Source organism: Sylvia atricapilla, chromosome 7, assembly GCF_009819655.1.
Source record: "Sylvia atricapilla isolate bSylAtr1 chromosome 7, bSylAtr1.pri, whole genome shotgun sequence".
NCBI classification, from domain to species: domain Eukaryota; kingdom Metazoa; phylum Chordata; class Aves; order Passeriformes; family Sylviidae; genus Sylvia; species Sylvia atricapilla.
This window is the reverse complement of record NC_089146.1, coordinates 38,402,314-38,421,609: the sequence shown is the minus strand read 5'-3', so window position 1 is coordinate 38,421,609 and position 19,296 is coordinate 38,402,314. Positions and strand designations below refer to the sequence as shown.

At 49.8% G+C, this 19,296-nt stretch overlaps 1 protein-coding gene across 3 annotated transcripts in view; it reads left to right on the top strand.

The window, feature by feature from the left end:
- ACVR1 (activin A receptor type 1) overlaps positions 1–19,296 on the top strand; it is a 46,714-nt gene that overhangs the window by 6,029 nt on the left and 21,389 nt on the right. The window contains exon 1 of one of the 3 annotated variants that reach the window (XM_066323227.1): positions 14,753–14,774. The exons of the other annotated variants lie outside the window; for them this stretch is intronic. The gene's annotated coding sequence lies outside the window, so the exon portion shown is untranslated. Of the gene's footprint in view, positions 1–14,752; positions 14,775–19,296 lie in introns of those variants that run through there. 3 annotated transcript variants of the gene reach the window in all.

Sequence of the window (19,296 nt, the reverse complement as noted above, 5' to 3'; positions counted from 1 at the left end):
TTAAAACTGAGCCTGCCTTTGCCAGGTTACTTCTAACCCGGGTTAACTCCCAGCTCTCGTGCGGGTGCCAGGGAGGGATTTCTGAGGCTATGGGTGGCTGAGCAGATGCAGAGGACGGTGTCTGTGAAGGCTGGTGCCTTGCTGGAGTGCACCTTGGGGGTATTTAGTGTGCCTTGGCCTGCTGGACCTGCTGTGCTCAGCTCCCCAGGGGGAGTTCTGCAGATTCCTGGCTGCTGGCTTCCTGGTGGCTCTGGCTGTGACACCAGGACGTGCTCGGACACACATTTTTGGCGTCCCACCTGCCTGCCCTCTGTTCTCTGCAGGGAGAGCAGCAGTGGGCAGCCTGGCCCTGAGCTGCCAGGCACGGAGCCAGAGCTGCCCATGCTGCTCAGCCTGCCGGGTGGGAGATGTCCTGGGCTCTCAGGTGCTCTGGAATGCCAGGCAGAAGAGACGAGAGCGAGATCTCCCTAGGAACAAATGTAAAATTAAACAAAATGCGTGTTTGTATTAGTCAGCCTAAACCAGACTGTGCTATTTAGGGCTCTCCATTGCAATAAACTAGTCTCTTGTATTTGTGTGGGAGGACTGCAACAATTAAAGTCGTTTTAAGGCTGAATCTTAAAAGTGAAAACAAAATTAAAAGATAATGGTTTGGTTGAAGAGAATATTAATTGTATCGTGTTATAATACTCTTATGTTAGAGAAGAGATAGGTTGGTTATTGGTAAAAGTTGTGTCCATGCTGCATGTCCATACTACACGTTAAAAGTCTTCTTGACTTCATAAGGTGTAATATTTTTATATTTTTTTAAAATTCTTTAGATCGCAGCCCTTACTGCTGCTGGAGAGTAAACTACCTGCTGTAGCTGCAGTTGTGGGCAGCAGCCTGATAAAACTTTGGCTTTGATGGCATGGGCTGGGCAAATCCCAGGCTGGAGTGATGAACAACACAGGGAATAAAGGTTTTCCATTCCCCAGAATAGGAACTGAACAGAACTTAAAGACTAACTGGCAAAAAAAGATGAAAAGATATAAGGGTATGTGTACAGGATAATAAATGTGAATGGAACCCGTGGGGAAAAAAGAGGGGAAAAAAGGACTATTCCAGCTGATTTTGGAATCAGGAGGATGATTTGTCAGCGGAGTTTGTGGCAGTCAGTCTTGTGGCAGGATTACACTGTGTGCTTCTCCTTATTTTCTGTTGTCAGAATGAAAACATGTACAACTTGGAGTGCACCAGTCTGAGTGTTAAGGTAATGAATTCCTGTCTCCTTAGGAGTGGGATTTCAATAAGCTGTGCATTTAAAAAAAGAAGACTATTTTAAATTTGACTTCTAAATACTGGCTCCAGTTAAGTGATAAGAGCATTTGAGATGTACCCTTAGCACATGAAAAAGTGCTGATCCTCATGAATTAAAAAACCCCACAACAAGACGGAGGGGTGTGTTTTCTTGGTGATTGTGATTACAACAGGAAAAATAAATACTTGGAAAATGTAGGATATTCTTTTCTGGACATGCATTCTTACATACTGAGCATCGAACTAAGGAACTTTTATTCCACTTGACCTTTATTTTTGGACCGAGTTGCAAAACCTGTCTAGATCCTGAGTCTGAATGAAGTGATGATGATGAAAATTGCCATGCAAGCACCTTTTTACTCCACCCGTTCTCCTCCTTAGGGGTGACTAGGTGTGTGTGTGGTGTGGGACCATCTCTGCTTATCTCTTGACTGCCCGCAGTCGCACAGGATCTGGCTTTGATGACTTTGATGTCTGGTTGCTCTCAGGCAGAGCCCTTTGGCTCACTTGGGCAGCGCTTTGTGCCCAGAGCAGCTCGCAAACGCCCGTCTGTGAGAGCAGAGGTACATCTTTGTGGTTAGGATGAAGGTTAAAGGAGAGTCTCGGCTCTCCTCCAGCTTCTTTGCATAATTTGAACCCGTCTCTGTCCAGAAAGAAACATTCAAGTTATTTCAAGTCGCTGGGATAGAAGAAAAGGCTCCACCTAAAAGAGTGCTCAGCACTGTGGGCTGTGTTGTCCCCACTCCAAGTCCCCGTGTGGTGGGCATGGTTGGGAGGTGGCTGGTGGCTCCCTTGGGCTTCCCTCCGTGTCTGCTCTCATGGATCCTGCCCTCGGCTTCTGCTCTTCGACCTGTGCGCTTCTTAAATTCGTGAGCAACTCCTTGGCATGGCTTTTGCTCTCCCACATGAGCTGGTCTGTCAGTTGGGCCTTTACAAATGTGCCAGAAATGCCACGTAGACGCTTTTGTGTGTGTTTGTGGACCTGGCGTGTTTGCATCAGCCTCCAGTAGAGAATAATCTGAGTAACGTGTCCCAGCTTGCCAAAACAATAGGGTGTTTTTTCTGTCTTGGTGGAGGTATTTTACACATTTGTAAGACTCATGTCATACCTCTAAAGCAAACCTGGGCATGGTTGTTCTGCAGAACCTGTTCTAAAATCTAAACCCATTTATTCCCTTCCCTCTGTACAGCTTCCTTATGACACAAGTAACATTTTGAAGAATGAGTGGATCAATATGACTGTTTCTAAATTGTGGAAATAAAAACCTAAGCACCATCAGAAGTCTGAAAGAAATATGGTATTTCCATGCCTGATGCAAAAGTGGCATGTTTAAATGACTGTAAAAGTCTTTGACTTCATCTTTTAGGTTGGGATTTGATCCTGGACATTGTTTAGACATTCAAAGAAAATATGTATTGGACTTTCATGTAGAACAGTGTCCAGGATTTTGAAGGAACTTAGTCTTGTTTCTCCATTAGGAAAGCCAGAATGCCGTGCAGTGAGGAGCCAGAACAACAAACTGGATTTTGAAGCTTGGTTTTCTTACACAGTTCCTGGAATCTCTAGTGAGGAATTGGTGTTCCTGAGGCTGCAGTGCAGTTTTATGCCTTCTGTAACAAAGGATCTGTGAGGAGTAAAACCTACTTTATTTCCAGTCTGGGGATTTGTAAAACCTTGACATGCAGCCCAATTATAATTATGTTGGTTTAGCTCCCAGAGTGGACGCTCTTTATTCTAAAAGAGGCCCTGCTGTGTGCAACCAGGAGCATTGAAGGCCCTGAAGTGTTAGCGTTTGAATGGTTTTGGCTTAGCTTTAAAATAAATATCTACTGGATATGGAGCTCTGGGGAGCAGACTAAAGCAAGTGGAAAAGGTGAATTAACTGGAAGCTGTTCCACAAGGCTGGGTCCATAGAGCTGCAGCACAGCGGCAGATGGGGGCAGGAGAAAGGCATCTTGAGAGCTCACTTGTGTTTTGAGCCTGACGTGAAGTAGGTGCAATTCAGAGGCTGCTGTTCCTCTGCACGGGGTTCTGCCGTCATTGTCCTTGCTCTGCAGCATCAGCCCTGTGTGGCCACAGCAAGTTTCCTGCACTGCTCCCACAAGGAATAGTGAGAACCATTCCTGGCAGCAGTGGAAAGGCTGCAGTGTTTGTCTCCTGGCACTTAATGGTTCTTCTGAGACCTGAATGAAAACATCAGCAGGTTCCCTTCTTGAAGGCAGATTGACAGCTTTTGCTGTCTGTGGTGGAAATCTGGAAAAGAGGAGCATGTGTGCTTCTCCAGGGGTGTGTGTGCCACAGGGTGGCTGAGCAAAACAAACTGGCCACCCCTTGTTCTTTCTGGGGAGGAAAGGAGCCTCATGCAGAGCTTTCGGACTCCTCCTGGTAGGAACTGACAGGCCTGTGAACTAAAAGCAGCCCTGGGGCTGCAGGGTTTATGGGGTGAGGAGCCCCTGGGCTGGGAGTGAAGGTGGTCTCTGCTGGTGGCTCTCCTAAAGGAGAGCTCTGGAGAGCCAGGATGGTGTTTGGCCCCCATGACAGGTACAAGTGACCAGGGGTCAGTGTGAGAGAGGGACACTTTGTGGGACAGGGACTGTCAGAGGAGGGAATGGACAAAGGGCCAGGCATGTGGCCGAGTGTCTGACAAAGTAAGTCACTGCTTGTCAGCTGATAGTTGGTGCTGTTCACCTCTGCACTTGGTTCTTGTTCTGGGGGCTCGGATAAAGCAGTGGCTGGAGACACGTCTGGGTGGGCTGCCTGGTTCTGGGGAGCACAGCTGGCTGGTGGCTGTGGTGCCCTGCCATCGTGGCAAGGTCCTTGTGGCAGGGCAGCAGGAATACGGTGGCAAGGGAGTGCTGTGTGTGGCTTGGGATGGCCTTGCCCGAGAAGTTCCGGGGGCACGTGTGGTGTCTCACGGGGTGGGAGCTGTGGTTTGTACAGCTTTTCCCTGGAGGCAGTGTGAGGCCCTGCTCCTGGCTGTGGGGCTGGAGACCACAGCCCTTTGTTGGGCTGCGCTGGCTGGGACCCCTTTGGGGGGCTTTGGGTGCCCCAAAGGAGCACGGCTCACCCAGCAGAAAAGGTTTGTTCTCAAGTGCTGGCCAGTGGGAGCACCACGGGAAGTAAACCCAAATCAAAGCCACAAAGAGCCGTGACCCAGAGGCTGTAAATGAAGTCTCTGAGGGGGTGGTGTGCCAGCAGTGGGAAAGGATACCAAAGATGAGTTTTTTTTTTCTCAAAGTTCTGAAATACTCTTCCAAAAGTCTTAGGGCTTTTTTGACATGATCGATCTTGTTTCAGTCCCACAGATGTGTTTGGTTGTATGTGAAAGAGGCATTCTTCTGAACTTGAGTTCATAAAGGCGTATTAATTAAAAAATGAATGTTGGACAAGCCAAAAACACTTGCATGCCATAATTGTTTGAAATATGTCTGTAAGTGTGTTAGCTGACAGCTTAGTGCAGCTTGTTCTTGGGACCACAGCTGAAGGGAAAAGGTGCTTGATGTGTTCCCTTGTTTTTGGGAGATAACTGTGGGTCAAGGGTAGCCACTGTGTCAAGAAGCACACCAAGGCCAAAGGAAACAGGGCTGTATGGCCAATGTGAGTTAGAGCTGAGCATGGAGGTGGGTTTTCTGGTGGAATACTTGGTCACTTTCCTGAGACACCAAGGGAATATTTGAGTATCTGATCTCAAAGGGATATTCTGTTGATTCTCTGATCTTGAAAGGCTACTTTCTTATAAAACAAACAAACCCACTAGGAACGTGGCTTTTCTGTTCGAGTAATTTAGAATGTTTAAATACAGTAAATGAACATAGTAAGCATTTCCCATGTAAAACATGCAAAAAACCCACATCTGATTTTATTCAGAATTAAAAACTAGCAAGCTAAAACTTGGACCTTTTGGGAAAGATTTGAGGAATTCATGAGTTTTTCAGTGCTGAGCTGATCCTCCCCTGAAGGTCATGCAGAAACAGGCGGCACCTTCAGGGTTGTGCGTCTGGAGTATAAAAGTTAAAATTACTTTAAATGGCTGAACTGTTTTGGGTTTAATTTAATTTATGTTTTTGTTTACTTGTTTTTCTTAAAAACCCGCAGTAAATGCTAAATAAAGTGTGTTAAACGCTCAGCCCAGCCGCACCATGAGGAGGGTTTAAAGGTGATTAAACACCCCCTCCCAGTCTAAGGCTTGGGATTTTCAAAGGGTGTTTCAGCCCTTCCCCAGTGTGGTGCTGGTGTGTGGGCTGCTGGGGCCGTGCACAGGGACTCCCAGAGCAGCAGAGCTGCTCCATGGGCTGAGGAGCACAGGGCTCTTGTGCCCCCTGCCCAGACCAGCTCAGCCCAGGAGCTGCACGTCCTGTGTCCTTGGGCTGGTAACGGGGCCTCACTGGCAAAACCCCTTGATGAGTTTTCTTCCATAATTAGCCCAGTCAGGCCACTGAAAGTCCTGTTTCCCAATTAAAAATAAACTTTTAAATATTGTATTTATAAGGGTGAACAATCGAAACAAATGTATAGTTTTCCATTAAAAAATCGGAATTTTTGGGTGTTGGGGTGGAGGGATGGAGAGGGAAATGGTCTTTGAAGATTGTATTTAGTTAGTCTTAACAAGATGTTCATTTGTCTTCAACAGCAACTAAGAAAAGAACAAAAATAAGTACAAAATCAAAATCAGATAAGTACAAAAACTGGTTATTTAAGTTGTACTCAACTTCCTGACTTAAATCACCGTGATCAACTTGGAAGCATTTAAATACACACCAAGACCTGAAATGGGTATTCCACCCGTACAAATGTAAAACGCTGTTTTGAAAATTTCAGGTAACCAGGTAAAATTCCAAGTGTGTGAGTTTCGGGGGGATTTTTTGTTTTGTTTGTTTTAAGCCTTGAATTTTGAATCGTTATGCTCACACAATTGCTCAGTTGGGTTTATTTTTCATTTCTGTAGCTGGTTTTTTCCTGGTAGTAGTCCGAAGTTCATTCCATCCTGAGTACATCCCTGCTCAAGTGGAGTGAAATACCCCCCAGCAGTGCTGAAGTCAGTCAGTGTGGTGTTCCTTGCTGGGAGCAGCCTGTGCAGCCTGGCTGGATTTTCTGGTGGCCAGGGGTTGCTTTCTCCCAGGGAGCCGTGCAGACCTGCAGAGAGCTCTGCCTTGTCCAGCCCTCCCTAGAATTGCTAGTTTGGCAACTCTGCCCCTGGGAAGTTTACCACGGAATTATGCTGAAGCTGTTTGATTTCTTTGCAGCTCTGCTGTGGGAACTCAGTATTTTTGGGTTTGTTTTGTGGCTTGTTCTGCCTGCTCCGAGCTGGTGCTGCTGGTACCTCTGTCACGGTGCAGTGACATCTCAGGCCTTTGCATGGGTGACAACAGAGCTGTTCAAACATTTCCTGCCCTCTCCTCCTCACCTGGGGGCAGGTGAGCTGAGCCTGTGTTGGTGTGGTCAAATGCAGACCATGGAGAGAGCCTGTGCTTGGAGTTCCCAGCAGTCTGCAGACAAGAGCCTGTGCTCCAGGCTTACCTGTGGTGCTGAGAGGAGCCTGTGCCTCTGGCTGTACAGAGGTGGGACAGTGGCAGGCTCCAGAGCGAGGGAACAGAGCACTGAGTGCTGCAGGGACATGTGGGCTTTATTGCTGCCGGAGGAGGTCATGTACAGCTACAGGTCCAAAAATAGGTGTCCCTCTGAGCAGCTGTGGGTGAGGAGTCATCTCTTAGCAGAGCTCTTAGCTAAAGCTCCGTTGTTAGTAGTAGGGTTTCTTGCAGCAGTGTGTTTGTACAGTAGGTCAGTGTTAACTAGTGTCCAGCAGCCCTTGTCTTCCCCAAATGATCACTTTGAGGAACTTGGAGTGAGTCCAGATGATCATAGTATTAAGAATGGGAACAGAGAGAGACAAAATCAGGTGCTTTTCTTGGCTGAGTAGTTTTGTTGCGTAACTTGCGTAGGTAGCTACAGTTCAGTTTCCTGCATGGTCATGGAATGGGTATTGGGAGAATGCTGCTGCAGTGCGCTTGGAATTCAGGGAAATCCTAGGCAGAGCAGATTTTGTTTGACTGCATAAATGTCCCTTCTTGAGGAACAGACCCAACCAACGACCAAGCTCACACGATAGCGACTCACTGGTTTTAGGCTCAAGCTCTGCTAGCCCAGGTTGTGATTATCTTTGCACTGGGAAGCCGTGAGGAATGTTAGATGATGTGTCCTGAAAATGGTGAGAGGGACATGCAGGAAGTCCTGCCATCAGACCACAGTGGGACACGTCAGCCCAAGGCTTTGGTACAAAGCAGTTCAGTCTTGTCCATGTTTGTGGTGAATGTTCCCAGACAAAGGGCTGTGTGGATCAGTAGGGATCAGTAGGGGACTTCTGTTTTTCCCAGCTCATACTGTCAAGTGAGTTCATATCATTCAGTCAATTCTGGAGGTTTTGGAGATGATTTAGTAATTCCTGTTTTTTTCAGCCTACTGTCAGAAAAATAATGTATTACAAGCATTGATAGAGAATTCTTTTATTCAGCTCAGATCTGCTTGTTTGCTGGCAGAGCTCAGCTTCCTTTGAGTGAGTGCCTGGCTGCTGCAGGGCAGGCTGGGGACCCACGGGGACAGGGGCTGGGTGGGCCAAGTGTCACTGCTGTTGAGTGCCATTGCTGTGAGTTAATCCTGCTTTTCAGGGGGGACATGGCTAATATGTGAGTAGGTGCCTTGTGAACAAGCAACAGCTGGGTGCAAAGCAAAAATCTGCTAAAACATGACTAATTTCTGAGTGTTGCATAGAGTTTCTGTCTGTATTCAGCAGCAAATTACCATTTTGAGCTTATGCTGCTGTTGCTTCACTGGAGTTGGCATGAGCTGTGTGTTTGAACTGGTGGTCATTGCTATGAGACTGTCAAAGCATTGGTACAATGTGGGGGTTGGCTCTCTGTCCTTCCACTTGCAGCACGGCCCATTCCGTTCAACGAGAGCTATTTTAATTGGGTTCCACTCTGTGTTATGTTAAAACTCCGATGCTAGGCGCAGAAACCCGTGACACTTGTTTTGTTTGTTCCTGAAAACATACACTTCATTCTGCTGCGGCCATTCAAATTGGTTTTACATGATTGTCAGCTCAAAATAATGCTGCGATTGGCAGCGGCATGGCAGCTTCCTGCAGCCTGGGACCAGCAGTGGGGTAACTCATCCAGGGGGGCTGGGAAATGAAAATTCCTGCTCTCAGAGCATCGGTTGCTTAGCAGGCAGCAGCGTGGCCTTGGGAAGGGCTGTCCCAGCACCGGCTGGCCTTGGCAGGCAGCTCCATGTGCTGGGTCACTCTGGGGAACATCTCGGCCCCGTGGCCTGGCCCTGCTGTCCCCAAACTGGGCTGGGAGCAGCTCCGGGTGAGGCTGGGAGAGCTTGGGTGGTGAGCCTGCAGTGTGTAACTGCAGTGGGATGGCTGGTTAGAAAATAACCAGTAGTCATGACTTCTGTTAATTAACTACTAAGAGTTAAATAAATGTTGTTGGAAAAACTAGTCTGTGTTTATTTGGCATGTCTCTCTCCAGCCGAGGCTGGTGCTAGTTGGTACACGCTCCACTGCTGAGTCTGTCTGCAGCGTGGTTTTATGTTTTCCATCTGTATTGATTTTCATGATTCATTGACCATGATCTAAGCAAAAAGCAGACTTAAATGACACTGGAGACAGCTGTCTGTTAAAGCAGGACCTTTCTGTAGTCTGAAATGGCGCCAGGTTTTTCTTCCATTACTTTATCAAGTAACACACACCAGTAATATTCTTTGTTTAATTTCCTTTTCTAGGTCACCGGTATGTCACCTCTCTTTTGTGTAAGGAGCAGATGGTAAATTCTTACTCTAAACTTCCCTGTCGGCTTTGCTCCTGTTATTTTTCTGATAATCATTCGAGGTTATTCTGAAATGGAAGGGGCATTACATTGTGTTTGGGAGTCTCTATGAAGGACTCAGTTCTTCTCCCCGTGGAGCTGTTTTGGAAGGTACATGTGGGAAGTTCAGATAAAAGCAGAAATGTATAAAGCTTGGGAAGCTGATGTGTTGCTTTTTCCAGCTATAATCTGTCTCTCTTTGTATGGCAAGCTGAAGTTCCAGATGTTGTTTTGGCTTAGAGATAGTGGATAGGGGAAAAATAAGCATTCTAGTGTTAACAGAGTCAGCCTGTCTGGATCTGAGCTGACAGGAAGGAAGGAGAGATAAAACCTTCATGAGTGGTGTGTGCAGTGCTGAGGAGCCAGGGTGCTGTCCCTGGAAAGCAGTCCCAGGCTGGCAGTGCCCAGGGCCAGCTGTGGGCACCCACCCTGACCCTGAACACTCACTTGCTCCGGGTGTGCAGCCTCCCTTCTCCTGTTGAAAGTTAATTCTTCCCCCTCTGGTGTCCTGCTTGCCCTCAGCAGCTGCCTCTGGGGTTTGGGGGAAGCAGACCCGAGGTGAAGGTCAAACATGCTTTTGGGGTCAGGTGGTTCTGTAGCTCCTGCCTGCATTGGGCCTCTGTCTTGGAGCACCAGCGGATTTTTGAAGCTTGTCCCTGGCAGGAGCTCCATTTTTTGTGAGCTGCAGAGTGGTTTGCAGTTTTTGTGAGCTGCAGAGTGGTTTGTGGTGTGTGTGCTGGATTTCTTGTGGAGGAGACTGAGTTACAAGTTGCAAGCTCTGTTCCTGGTGTATGGCAAATTGCTCTGTCCTGAAACCTGGGTTCTCAGTCTCTTCTGGGGAGCAGGGGCAGTCCACTCTGAAGTAAGAGTGCAGAAATGCATGTTAGGAGTACGTGTGGTGGCCAGAAAAGGGATTTCCTGGATTAGTCCATAGGTTATATGTATAATAGTCTATCCATTTTCTGTGTTATATTAAATGCATAAATACACTGTGTCCTGTGCCTCTTTGATACCTGTTTGTCCTGTTAAGCTTATTTCTAAAAATGTACAAGCAGATTAGTTTTAATTAATTGCTGAATTTCTGTTGACTTCCTCCTTAATCTTTCCTTTTTTCCCCTGTTTCATTACTGAGTCCAGGAAGTAACAGTTTCTGGTCAAGGCCATGCCCATGCTCCTTCCCCACCGTGGCCTGGAGCCCCTTGGGGCTGTCTGGCCTCGGAGAGCAGTTCTGGTGAGAATGCTCAGGTCATTGCTTAATACTGCAGAGCTGGAAGGGAATAGTGCTGACACTGACTCACCTGAGGGACAGAGGAGCCGAGCTGCTGCAGTCCTGGCATCTGAAGTCTTGGCTGTTTGCTGCTTAGAGTTGGGATGGCTTGTCCTCATCAGTTTGTGTAAGTTGCTGGAAGGAGGGTCTGGAGGGAGGGGAGCTGCTGTGTGTTGGTGTAGCACAATAAAGGACCCTTGGAGCGTCTCCAGTGTTGGCCAGCTGGACACGTGTGTCAGCACAGGCCAGGACTGCAATGGCTGGACCCTTTTTGGCCTTGTTTGTATCTCAGAAGTGGGAGTATGTGTCTGGAGCTGGCTGGCTGACCAGCTGTGGTCGTGTATGCATTACCTGACACCCCAGAAACACCATCCTTAGAAATCCCATTGGGCTGAGATGTGCAAGGCACGTCAGAGTCAAGGGCCCGGTGCCTGTTGGGTGGAGGAAGATGCAGAAGGGGAATCTGGGTGTGGGAGACTGCTGCTGCCTACCTTTGTGCTGCTCACATTCCTCTCTTGGGCCCGCAGGCAGCAGTGGGGTGTCTTGCTCATGTGGTTCATGACTCAAGCCAAGCCCAGATGTTTTCATGCCCAGTCTGGCCTATTTTCTGAGAATAATTTTGGATGCCTCAGTCCATTTTATTGTGGTTTTCTTAGTGTCTAGTCCAGCTGAAGTTCAGATGATTCCTGGTGTAATTGTGTGCTCACAGGCAGACATGGCAGCTTCTGCTTTCTCTCTGCAGCTGTGTTCCTGCTGGCTTCAGAGCACTCACAATTAGAGCCATGCTGGTAAGGACCTGGGATAGGGTTTGGGTGCTGCCTTTTTTTTTTTTTTTTGGAGTGGAAATTTTTAGAGCATGAAACCCAAAGAGTCTGTCTTGTGGCCAGAAGATGAGTGAAAATGCTGAAGGTTTCTGTGAAGTCAGCTCTGATCTCGTTGACCCAACCTGGCTTTCCATTTCCACTGAGCAGTGAGTTGTAGGGACATGGAAACCCTTTTATACTGACTGTTGGACCTTTCCTTCAGCATTAGCTTGCTGACAGGTTGATGACAGTTACTATCCAGAGTATCCAAAATTTATTTCCTTGTGCCTTTGAGAGTGTTTTAGTGCCTGTTGACCCTTTGTAGGAACAGTTTGTATAGCAAGTTATTTGTGGGCAGTACATTCACTCCTTTAACTTGAGTTTGCCTCTGAGGAAAATGGCTTGATGTTACTGGAAAAAGAGTGGAATGGTCATCTGCTCTGTGTGAGCAAGTGCTGCCTTGTGTCCTGTTCAGAGTGGTCCCTTGCTCCATCACAGCCCAAGATGAGGAGGGCTGTGGGCCCAAAGCATATCTGGGGGCTTGCTGTGCTCAGGAGCAGTTGGTGAAGGTGGTCTTTGCCTCGCTGTCCTCAGTGTGTGACAGTCACAGCCGCGGCAGAGATGTGGGACCTTGGGAACGGCCAGGGGATATGTGTCCAAAGCTCACTGGAACTGAGAGTGTGGCCTTGTTCCCAGCTGCTCAGAGGTGTGGTGCTCTTGGGCAGTCTGTGCCGAGCTCCAGAGCCAGGCTGGTCCTGGGAGAGCTTTAGCTGAGTGTGCGTGAGGCCAGTCAGGGGATTTACCTGTTAAATAGGGACATGAGCCTGGCTGCTTTTGGCTTCTGCAGCGGCAGTTAAACCAGAAGTCTGTGTGAATCTGTGGAATGTTCTTCTGAAGATCTGCAGGTACAGTCGGGTTTGGCAAGGCCGTGTGAGATGAGCCTTTATTTTGACAGAATACAGCTAAAGGTGTAAGGGAATACTTAAAACAGCTCTGGAAAGAAGTGTCAGAACTGTGTATAACTGGGGTACATTTGGTGTTTGGAGAGGTGACCAGTGCCTGATGACTGGACTGAGGGGTGCAGAGCTGGCAGGGATGGACACTGGTTGGGACTGTGATGGGGGACCCCTGTATGGGGAGGGACACAGAGGATTGCCTGAGAGGTCAAAGTAGACACAGCTCTAACAGCAGCTGAGGAATGCCAAGACAAAGGGATTTGTAAAGTCCTCGAGCTGTTTCAGCACACAGGCTTGAATGTTAGACGGATCAGTGTCCCAGGTGAGACTGCCACAGGTAAGATATGGGGAGACTATGGAGATATGGACCTGTGGTGGAGCCTGTGGTACCTTTCAACGCCTCAGGTGAGAAAGGGGGACAACCTGCAGGATGCTTTGAGGGAGAGGATCATGGTGGAGGGAGAGAACAGGGTAAAGCTGGGAACTGCAGCACTGAGGTTAATGTTGCTGATGTGGGAAGGACAGAAATACCACTGGAGGGTTCAAGGATGGAGGAGAGCCTGAGCTCATCCTAACCCTACTATCCCCTTCAAGTGAGCTCTAGGTTGCATTGCCCTTAACAGTGAGTGCCCCTCACTGTTCCTGGATTTCATGAGGCTCTGTACAGCCCTGCTCCCGAGTGTCCCATCTGCACAGTGCTGGTGGGGGACAGCAGGCTGGGGAGCACCAGGGCTGCAATAATAGGGCCTTTGTTTGTGTCTTTGATTTAAGAACAGAATAATGTGGCTCTGGCCTGTCCAAACAGGCGAGAGACCAAACTGTGGAACAGTAGTGCTAAAATTCTGGGATGGTCTAGTATAATCTCTGAAGATTTGACTTTCTCATGCAGCAGGGTGTTTCCTTCTTCCAGGGACTGCTACCTGCGTTCAGTTTTGTGGACTCCACAGTATCAGTTAATGAAATGCTGTGCTGAGAGGAAATGCTGTTCCATGGCTTGTGCCCATGGAGTGTCAGGAGCTGCTGTTCTCAGTCTGATTGCTCTATAAATGTGGGTTAATTTTCTTTGGCTGGCTGAGGCTAGGAGCAGTTAAGCTGTAAGTGGGGTGCAGAATGAACACCTGACTTTTCCATGTCCCCTAACCTTTCTGACTTTGTAGCAGCCTATCAGTGCAGAGGAATGCTGCTCTAACCGCAGTGTAATCCCTCAGCAGTGAGCTGGAGGTGTGAAGCCAGGCTCTCCTGTCTCTCCTTGGTACCCCTGCCATGGTCCTGTGTTCCTCTGCGCCTCTCCTGCTCCTGTCCTGCTCAGGTTTATAGATTTATGTATCTACACAAAACCTCCCCATATATGTTTATAGTGTTTCCAGCTTTGATGGTTCTGTTTTAACTAGTGGCTGTGTTTGCTGTGTCATGCTGCCATTGTATTATTCTGACAATGCAATGAAATGGATTAAAAAAACCCACCAAAACTTTTCTTATTGTAATTTTTATCAAAATACCCCGAACTGCACTCAGGGTGGGATGCTTGGGCTAAAGGGCAGAAGCAGAATATTCTTGCAGTGATGACCCTGTGAAAAGAACTCTGGAGGGTCAGGTTTTACCCGGGCAAAATCTCGCTGGGAATCTTGGTGTGCAAATGAGGGTCCTCAGCAGGGTGAAATGTCAGCCCAGCTGAGGGGTCACCTGGAGAGTCCTGGGGCCGGGGGAGCTTCCAGCGGTGCCTTCACCTCACTCAGAGTTTGGCTCTGATCTGCCTGATAGCATTAGGGACTGCGAATAAAAAGCATTTGCACCTCTCTGGGTCCCTGCATGTGTGAAAACAGAGACTGTGGGGAGATGCTGCTTAATTAATGCATTTGTAGGAACTAGACGACATTGTTATCTTGCAGCAGGGTGTGCCCCAGCGAGAGATGGTCACTAAAAGCTGTGCACGTCATCACATCCAGGCTTTTCTGCAACAAGAAATGAGTATTTAAAATTTGTGTAAAGAAAAACAGAGAAAACCAGGAAAAAAACTCCAGCCTTTTTTTTTTTTTTTTTTTTTTTTTTTTTTTTTTTTTTTTTTTTTAGGAAAAAATAGGACTTTTGTTAGTGATAACCAAGTCGAAGATTTGTGTTTGGAAATGTTTGTTTTGGTTGGCTGGAGTGTTCTGCAGAAACTCTGAACAGGCGAGCTGTGTAATATTTAACTAGTTACTAAAAAGCATTTGAGAATGATTAGCAGTGGGTGATGTCACTGTGAGTCCCCGTGTCTCGGTGTCTGGCTGAGGCTGTGGGGCAGCTGTGGGGCAGAGGATGTTTGCTGGGAGGGCAGGGTCCCGGGGGGCTGTGTTTGTGCCGTGGGGCGCTGCCTGGGCCACGCCGTGCCCTTGTGGGCACCTGGGCGTGGGGCTGAGTGCTGGTGCCTGCTTTCCCTGTGGGGACAGAGCCGCACACAGCAGGAGCGGTGTGTGATGGGCAATCCCAAAAGCCCGGAGATGTTCCTGCCTGAGCCCCTCCATCACACCCCGCACTGATAACATCTGGAGTGAACACACTTACTGGTGGAGGAGAGCGGCCAAGGCTCCGAGACACAGCCTTTGAGTAAGTTGGAAAGGAAGTCACTGTTACTGGCTGCGTTTTGGGTTTGTGTGGCTGTTCTCATCCTTTTTACTGAAAGTGTTCGGAAACAGCTTTTACGGGCAATTCCTGATAATCTCTCAGTTGAAAATATTTGTGTTTTGGGACTTCATCACAGCTGCTGGATAAACCCAGGTGTTCTGTCTGGGTCGGGTTTGTGTCTGGGTTGGCAGTTTGTGCTGAGATGTGAGTGTCTTTGGAGAGGGAGCCGTTCAGGGGGAGAAGTGTGGCAGTCTGGCGGCAGGACGTGCAGGGCTGCTCTCAGCACACATGGAGTCACAGATCTGCTGGGGATTTTCCTCACTTTGTGGGCCTCCAGAATGGCCTTGGGGCGGTGTTCCAGTGTCTGTACAGTGTCCAACAGGTGAAGTGTCTGAGGAGCTGTGCAGTGGGGTCCTTTTCCCGGCAGTGAGCGGAGGCAGTGTTCCCCTCCGGTAGGAGCTGTGTGTGCCGTGTGAGCAAACCTGCGCACGTGTAGCAGGATCCGTTCACACCTTTGTTTACGGGTGGAATGCGTGAGAAGCCGCAGTAACCCGTGTGTCTGAGTGTCTGGAGCTGTGCAGTGCCCGGCTCGGTGTGAGGTGAGGGCTGACTGCGCTTCCCGGGGTTCTCATGGGCTGGCAGAGCCCTCCGTGTTCAGAGGCTGCTGTTTCCTGCAGTGTGCACTTCCAGCCGCCCTTCCCCGTGTCCCAGCGCTGGCATGGTCACTGAGCCATGGCCCTTGGTGAGTGGGGGCTTTGGGCGGTGCTGCCCTGTGCAGGCTCTGCAGGGGAAGGCTGCTCATGGGCAGAGCTAATCCTTGATCCTTGCCTCCCGGTGAGGTTATTTACCCCGCGAGGCAACAAATGATACGGAAAGATACAAATGTGTCTTCAAAGGCGCTGGGAAGTTGCGGATCGATTGAAAAGTGTCTGTGCTTGCTTCATTGTTTGAGTAAGCCGTCTGTCGGTGTGTTGCCCAAGACCCCGAACTGATGCAATACCTACACACAGCCTGAGCTTTTACACTGGGCCAAGTGCCTTGTGTGTGCTGCCTCCTGCAGCCACAGGGAGGTTCTGTGCCCACGTGGAACCACCGGATGGTTTGTTTGGAAGAGCCCTCTAGGATCATGAAGTCAGACGATTCTTCCAGCAGTGCTAAGGCCACCACTAACCCAATGTGCCACATCTGCAGAACTTTTAAATCACTCCAGGGATGGGTTTCCACCAGTGCCCTGGGCAGTGCCAGGCAGCCTGTGATAAGGCTGGACAACCCTTTCCATGAAGGAATTTTCCCCAGTATGCAGCCTGAACCTGCCCTGGTACACCTTGATGCTGATTCCTCTTGTCCTGGCCCTGTTTCCTGGGAGCAGGCTGTATTTATTTTTATATGACACTCGTGCTTTGCTGTCTTTTCTTTTAAGAGCCGAGGGTTTGGCTCTTTGTGAGATGCTAGAGTTACTGACCGGGACAAACTTCCAGGACACTTTACACTGTGTTGTTGCCTTTCGTGTGGTGGTTTATTCTTGCTCAGCAGTGCTGTCATTTTGCTTTGTACGGGAGTAGAGAAGAACCAGTATCCCATCCTTCACTCTCTCTGTGTTTGCGGTCACTTGAGTCCGGGACATTTGGTCTTTGTGGGTGGCACTTTGACACGTGTTTGGATCTGCCAAGTGTGGATGTGTGCCTTGTGCATTTGCAGGTGTGTACCAAATGGAGTTGGTGGCTGGCTTCCATCTTCTGGCAACCAAGTTTAGACCATAAGAGAGGAGTGCCCAAGGCTGTGGCTCTCTGACGCAGGGAATGCCTTTGTGGGGCTGCTCGGGGGTTGTACCTCTGTGTGAGCTTCAGTTAAAGCTGCGAATTATTGCTTTTAAATGTACATTTCTCCTTCTGTGGATGAATTCAGCTCGTGTGTGGCTGTTGTGGATGGCACAACTGTGATCCAGTATTATGGATGTTTTCTTTTGATAGGAATCTGGTGAGGTACATGCAAAATATGTACAGCCCTTGGGCTCTTGGCAGGGGGCCACTGGGACTGTCAGGGATATCTGGGTGCTTCTGATCTCATCCGGAAAGTCTGAGCTGCTCCCGGGGTTCATGTTCCCATGTCTGTGTCATATGGAGATGAAATGCAGCCTGAAGTTTCTGCAGGAGTGGGCTCACTCTGCCTGCCACAGTCTGTGCTCAGTGCTGGCACTGGGGACTAAAGGCCATTTCCCAACAGCCTGTGCCTGCAGGGGTCCTTGTGGTGTTTCGGGTTGTCTCAACTGGTTCCTCTCTCCCCTGTGGCTTTTTGCAGCCGCTGTCCCGACAGTCCCAGTCCAGAACTTCACCCCACGTTGCTGTCAGGCCATACAGGAATGATTTGGCAGGACACAGTTTTCTTAGGAAGAGAGGAGAGAGCAATATCAGCTGTGAAAGTGGAGCAGGCATTGGGGTTTCGGGGTGGGTTTTGCAATGCTGGGACCTTGTGACTACAAACTGTAAGGATTCTGTTGGCTCTGTTACCTGAACCAGTTGTGTGACTGTTATGTTGGGTGTCTTCACCACATGTTTGATCTGCCTTGCACTTGGCTTACTGTTCATCTGAGCTTCCAAAGCCAGTTTAAAGGACTCCTTTGGAATCCAAGGCTGGCCTTGGAGCAGATGCTGGCCTGCACAGGAGCCAGCGTGCCTTCCTTGCCTATGCCTTGTGGCAGGTTTGTTTGGAAATCTGGGAGCTGCCACTTTGAAAGAGACTTTTCCATTGATGGCAAGTTCTGGTTTTCCAGTGGTAATGTGCTTTTGCAGGACCGAAATGATCCACTTTGCCCTATATGTGGCTGAAACTCAGACACAGTGTCCTACCTCCAGCTGTGCCCTGTGGTGTCCAGTACTGCTGCATGTGGAGTGTGGCATGGTGTGCTGGGGTCCCTGCCTGTGTGGGGATGTGGTGTGGCACAGGGCACTGGGATCCCTGGATCCCTGTGGGTATGTCTGTGGCACTGGGATCCCTGTATCCCTGTGGGTATGGGCTGTGACACTGGGATCCCTGTATCCCTGTGGGTATGGGTGTGGCACTGGGATCCCTGTATCCCTGTATCCCTGTGGGTATGGGCACAGGGCACTGGGATCCCTGTATCCCTGTGGGTATGTCTGTGGCACTGGGATCCCTGTATCCCTGTGGGTATGGGCACAGGGCACTGGGATCCCTGTATCCCTGTGGGTATGGGCACAGGGCACTGGGATCCCTGTATCCCTGTGGGTATGGGCACAGGGCACTGGGATCCCTGTATCCCTGTGGGTATGGGCACAGGGCACTGGGATCCCTGTATCCCTGTGGGTATGGGCACAGGGCACTGGGATCCCTGTATCCCTGTGGGTATGGGCACGGGGCACTGGGATCCCTGTATCCCTGTGGGTATGTCTGTGGCACTGGGATCCCTGTATCCCTGTGGGTATGGGCACAGGGCACTGGGATCCCTGTATCCCTGTGGGTATGGGCACGGGGCACTGGGATCCCTGTATCCCTGTGGGTATGGGCACGGGGCACTGGGATCCCTGGATCCCTGTGTTTATGGCTGTGGCACTGGGATCCCTGGATCCCGGTGTGTGGTGTGTCAGGCAATGCTGGCAGCCCCATCCCTGTGTGGAGCCCTGGGATCTCTGGGAATCCCTGTATCCCTGTGTGTATGGCTGTGGCACTGGGATCCCTGTATCCCTGTGTGTATGGCTGTGGCACTGGGATCCCTGTATCCCTGTGTGTATGGCTGTGGCACTGGGATCCCTGTATCCCTGTGTGTATGGCTGTGGCACTGGGATCCCTGTATCCCTGTGGGTATGGGTGTGGCACTGGGATCCCTGTATCCCTGTGGCTATGTGCTGTGGCGCTGGGATCCCTGGATCCCTGTGTTTATGGCTGTGGCACTGGGATCCCTGTATCCCTGTGTGTATGGCTGTGGCACTGGGATCCCTGTATCCCTGTGGGTATGGCTGTGGCGCTGGGATCCCTGTATCCCTGTGTGTATGGCTGTGGCACTGGGATCCCTGTATCCCTGTGGGTATGGGCACAGGGCACTGGGATCCCTGTATCCCTGTGTGTATGGCTGTGGCACTGGGATCCCTGTATCCCTGTGGGTATGGGCACAGGGCACTGGGATCCCTGTATCCCTGTGGGTATGGCTGTGGCGCTGGGATCCCTGTATCCCTGTGTGTATGGCTGTGGCACTGGGATCCCTGTATCCCTGTGTTTATGGCTGTGGCACTGGGATCCCTGGATCCCGGTGTGTGGTGTGTCAGGCGGTGCTGGCAGCCCCATCCCTGTGTGGAGCCCTGGGATCTCTGGGAATCCCTGTATCCCTGTGTGTATGGCTGTGGCACTGGGATCCCTGGATCCCTGTGGGTATGGCTGTGGCACTGGGATCCCTGGATCCCGGTGTGTGGTGTGTCAGGCAGTGCTGGCAGCCCCATCCCTGTGTGGAGCCCTGGGATCTCTGGGAATCCCTGTATCCCTGTGGGTATGGCTG